Raw genomic sequence first — 6,061 nt, 5'->3', positions numbered from 1 at the left:
ATTTACCAAGTTTTCGAATTCTAGTCATATTTACAAAAACCTTTCAAATTTCTTACTTTCACTCTTTGAATACACAAAAAGTTGAAAGGCCGTCCAAATAGGCTATAGTATACATTGTGGGACCATAGTATTTGTTTTTAACTCTGAGCAACAGTTCATTTTCTATAAATTGTATTTTACAGTTTTTGGTAAAAAGTGAAACTTTTTACCAAAAAAGATATTCTTTGTTTGAAGATTAATAAAGTATTCCTTTATTTTATTTTCTATAGAGAGGGCATTGTTGAATTCAAAATGACCCGTATGTCCATTATTGATTAATAAATCCTTTTTAGTAAAAATAAAAGACAACAAAATAATTATTTTTTTAATTATTCTTGTGCTGAGGTTTAAATTGGGAAAGTAAATACATTTCAAGTCTTAATGGAATCAATAAAAGATTTTTTTATTAGTATAATTTGACAATGCGCCATACTAATAGTTATACAAGAAATGCATTAAATCAGAATAAAAAGAAAAAATATATATTAAGCGATATAAATCTTAGACATTTTTTGACCTGCAAATTTCTGTTTTTGATGGTAAGCTCAACAATGTCTTTATACATTATCAAACTTTGATCGTCATCATGTGTGAGAGTCCTTATGAAAAACGTAGAGTAGCTCCAGGATTTGTTGGGAAGTTATCATATGTATTAATTAAGCCACTTTATATTATTAAATAACTATCAGTCATTTCGTTGACGCCTAATAGCTCAGTATCATTCCGGTATTAACACCGTTACTAACATAAATGAGAAATACAGTAAAAAAGTATAAAATGTATCATTTTTTTAAAACAAAATTTTGTAAGGAGTATTTCCAAGATTAGAGCCTCATATTAAAAAAAAACAAAATAAAAAAGGAGTAGACATAAAATATACAATAAATCAAATGTGACATCACATGAGGTTTAGCAACGGGCGTTTATAGAAGCAGCATGTCATATTAAAAATTAAAATTAAAGAGGATTGTCTAAAACAAAATGAATATAACTTTCGATTATGTTTTGTTTTGAGCTTGTATAAGGAAAACACAGCACGTCAAATTAAAAAATTAATTGGAATACATATTAGAGTTCTGAATCCTAAACATTTTTTAGTGTGAAAGATTATTAATGATCTTGGCAACCTGAACAATGATAAATTTTAGCATGTGTTAAAAAATAATTATAACAATGTTCTCTTGACGTTGCTTACTATAACAATAAGTCAATTAAGTACTCAGAGTAATTTCCTATTTTATGTCATAATTATATGTTATAAATCCAATGCATTACATGTGATTATATATATTTTTTAGAAGTTCAAAAATGGGCATGAATTATGAGTATCATATTGTCGAAGAAAATAAATTTTTGATAAGCACTGATCATTCCATAAAAATATTAGTCGTCAATGAAAAAGTATCACAATTTTATTCACACTCTGCAAGGAAAAATTATCATAATGATTATTACTGAACATTTAATCATTATTTAAAAATCTTGATACATTTAAAGAATCAGTTTTGTAAAATTAACCATTTTTTATAATATAAAAACTTCCGAAAACAAGCAAAACAATTAAATTCAAACCCCGAATTATTATGGTAATATTTTCTTCCTATCTAATCTATATGTTACTGGTAATATTTTTATTTATGTATTTGACTAGTGAAGAGGTGTTTTTCTTTTCTCCTTTGTGATGATCATTGTGTGTGATTTTAAGACTCTTTTTTGGTGAAAAAATATATGAGTGATTATGCAAGACCCCTAACCATTCTAGCTGATTAATCTTATTCGTACAAATCTCGCCCATCGCGTCGAAAAACACCTTGGATTCATCAAGGAATATGTAAATGGATTTTTTCTACCTAGTCTATTTTAATAACTGCTTATAATCCTTGGAATTCTTCCTCAGTGGGTTAATTTATTAAAGGTGAATAAACTCACCTTGAATATTTTCCTATTTTGTTGTTGTTATATTTACATATTACTTTTGACGTCCGGCGAAAAAAACCCAGAGAAATCCTAGCTAGGATCTCGTTTGGAAAACACTATCCATTGAAGATTATGAAGGAACTTCCAGGCATGCATCTCTTGGAGACAGGCGGGCATATGACAAAGAAGTTATATGCTAGGATTACTGCAAGGAGGGAGAAATTGATGTAATCTGCATCAGAGTCTATCAATAAAAATGTTGATTTAATGTGGGATATATTCATTGTTATACTTACAAATGAGCCAAGCATTAGTTTAAGGCAAGAAAACCTCTACTTTTTCGATTTGTTTGATGCGACTATTTTATGCTTTGGTTTTACTGAGAAAGAGCTTCATTCAGCAAATTCTAGTCATATACTTGGTCATACTAGTTTCTACACCAACAAGCGTATTCATGTAAAACATAAAGCAGCTTCTCGTAAAAAGGAGTTTAAGGTACAAGTTGCCTTAGTAAATGGTGGTATGGCTGATATATGTAATTAAATCGAGGGATCTAATAAGCTGAGCGTATTATCTATTAATAAAAATTACTACTTTAAACACCAATGGACTATTTAAGGATAAGAAAGCGACTACATATTTGTAATCAAAATTTGGTTCAATTTCTTGAAACAAAAAACAAAACATCGAAGGGTTGGCAAGAGATGATCATGTTAAACTCTATAGCAAAATATGAGGGCAAAAATGTGAAAAAGTGATGGAGGCAAATCTACCTCTATTCCAAAAATTAGCTATTGGTGGCCGGTGGGTCTCTTTAAAATTTGAGGGAGCCAGGCATCAGTGCTTTCAATGCTTCAGCGTTGGACATACTAAGTTGTGTTGTCATGAAAAAAGGATTTTTAGTATTTTGCATACGATTTTTTTATCATGAAAAAATTAAAGAACGTATTTAGTCAATTATTTGGCAACCTCGGTAAGAAAATTGTGAAATTACCACCGATAAGTACGTTGGTGAGTTAAAGCTAATTATTAAGAAAAAAAAAATTAGGATGTATTACGAACCTAATTTTTTTTTTTTGTTTGAGATTATGTGAGTACTGAAGGTTATACTGTTTTAAAGTCCACAATAAGTTCAACAAAAGACGGAAGTGACATATATTAACAAATCCCTCTCCAATGATGTAGGTATTATACCCTTAAACGAAAGTAGAATTGAAGACGGAGAATGTGCAATTGGAAGTGTAGACACTATTGAGAATGTAAATGCAGAGCAAAAATGGGATGATGTAAATCAAAGTCCTTAGGTAATAAGTTGGAAAATAAAATCCATAGCTGAAAAATCGGGGATCAATAAATATATTCAAGAGAAATTAAAGAATGGAGGTGAATGGATAATTGAAAAAAAGAGGAAGAAAGACTGCTATTATATCTCCATAACAAAAATAAAAAAAGGTGGATACACTTTTTCTCAAAAAAACAAACAACCGGTGAGTTATTTTATTATATCACCTATAGTGAAAGTATCCTATTGAAACATAAATCAGGAAGAAAAATAAAACGTGTTGGTACAAATTATTAGCAATGTACAAGATAGGTGTATTGCTTGTTTTTTCATATTCATTCAGTTTTTTTTATGACATTTTTTATCTGTTCTTTGAATATAAATTATCTTATACCAGAGCCAAGGAAGGCAGAACTGATGAAGTAGTTGCTATTTCTAGATACGACAGGTATATTTGTATTGGTTAATACGAGAACAAGTATCATAAGTTTCTAAGGAATTCCTAACTCTTATTACATATTCGAGTCGAATTTAAATGAAAATAGTCGAGGATGTGCCATATCAGTGAAAATAATCCTGTATTGACATATACCGCGGTAATCTATATTACGTTCAAATACAACAAGTTGCTGCTTTCGTCGACATTTTACGGATTTACGGACGGAATGAGGATAATTTTATTCTTATGTACTGTATCTATCAATTGGTAATTGTTTTACGATAGTGATCGGGGATCTAAATGTAAGATTGGAAAAACAAGATTCTACTGCATCAGGAAATGGTTATCATAAAGTCTATAGGAGTCTGAGGATAATTATGGAGAAAAAAAAATGTTGACATTGCTGTATTGTTAGGAATTGACTCATACACCTTAATTACTAAAATACTGAACATTAAGCTTGTAAGCCTAATTTCTTGGAGCATTTTTTCTACTCTTCATGTATGGAGTCAAAGTTGCATTGCCTAAGGTTTCAAGATATATGCTCCTCTTATATATATTTTCTTCTTATTCCCATCTGGATTTATTCCCTCCAAATTGTGAAAGCGTTATAAGCAGAAACATCTAGTATATTGTAAAATATAACCATAGGCCAACGGAGTGTTTTTTTTGTTTTTTTTGGCTTAAGTAGTACACTAATAGTTAATCTAAATTATCAACGCATCCTTTGTTCCAGCTTTGATCAAGAATTATTTTAGGCTTACGATCTTCTCTACTAGTGATTACTTCGTCCCTATGTTGTGCACTCATAAGTACAACATTTTTACCCTTCTTCGGTGTGTAGGAAACGAGGCAGGTTGGGTTTGTGAATAAAATAATTCAGGAATGTACTGTTTCTTCCTTTCAAATTTAAGATTTCTTTTAAAACTTCAGCTTTATTCTTTTGAACGCTACCAACCATCGTCAAATTTTTTTTGGAGGAGTTTTTTTTCAAGGCTATTGGACGTAAAAAAATTATCGCTTGATTTTTATTTCAAGATTGTCACCACTTAACTTTCCCATGTAAATTAGCATATTCCACTCGTAAGATGTCACATGCAGCCCAAATTTTATTCCTATACCTAGCAAGTTTTGAAGGGATGTATTGTCGAAGAGGACAATTACCTCTAAACCCAACTAGAAGATCTTCCATAGTTACACTTGGTTTAGGATTGTAAGAATACGAAAGCTTCTTTACTTATTTATCCCAAGCTTTACGGATTGGAGAAAATTTGTTTTTCTGGTGTGTCTGGTTTTCTAGTTTGACGATCGTCGAATCTAAGAACTCTTGACAAAATTTTGGAAGTTTTTCAAAGGCATAATCACACAAAATATTGGTCTCGCTGTTTCAGAGTCCCAAAGTCTTTCGGTAGACTCTCCTTTGGATCTATAAACACCCGTAAGAATAAGGATCCCAAAAAAAGGCATTTAGTTCTAATTTCCTGATAATCGACCCATCCCCCTTCAAGATTGGTCCTATTGAATACTATTTTTTGAATAGAATCAGATAAGATGAGCTAAAAAGGAAGATAGTATATCCAAAACATGACTTACTGCAAATCTCATAGGACTAGGTTTCAACTTGAATATATATCTTATGATTTTAGAGGAGGCTGTCGTGCAGGTGTTTTTGCCCACTGTATAGTTCCATTTTTCGATATATAAATAGCTTGATTAGATTTGGGTGGAGGAGGTAATAATTCTGAATCCTCGTCTATTGAAGATTCTGATGTTGATTCAAAATCCAACTTATCTTCAACATCAGATAAATCAATGCTCTCATCCTCAATTTGGTCATGACTTTCTCGAAAAATTAGTTCCGGAGCATTTTGTGCACTTATATTTTTTGAACTACTTATGTTGAATAATATACTAAACTGCGATGCTAATGAAATATGACAAAGAAACAAAGACATATCATGGCGGACATAAAATAAAAATAATAAGACGCAAATTCTTGCATTGACGCCTTCAGTAATAGTGCATGGGTCAAAATGACCCAAGGAGATTATATGCTTTATAAAAATAGGAGGCATGTAAGTAACGATTACATTTAATTGAAATTTAAAAATTGGTCAAAATTACCCAAAGAGCGTACAAGGGTTCAACCATTCTTAAACATTAAGTGTAATAGAATGCAAGAATCTCAAAAAACCATCTTTTTGAATATGCAGTTTCTTTTACCTAAATATTTTTATAAAATTCTATACATAAACCAAATAAATTACTTGTTGTAACATGTTGTGCTATTATGGCATTTTCTATTAAAGAAATGTCCCTTATTTTTTGCAGATGCACTTATTTGTTTGAAAGCTGGTGGAGTTTGTGAAATTGTACCGCTTAAG

The sequence above is a fragment of the Lepeophtheirus salmonis genome, chromosome 1 (genome assembly GCF_016086655.4).
Source record: "Lepeophtheirus salmonis chromosome 1, UVic_Lsal_1.4, whole genome shotgun sequence".
NCBI lineage: Eukaryota > Metazoa > Arthropoda > Copepoda > Siphonostomatoida > Caligidae > Lepeophtheirus > Lepeophtheirus salmonis.
This window is presented reverse-complemented; position numbering follows the sequence as displayed.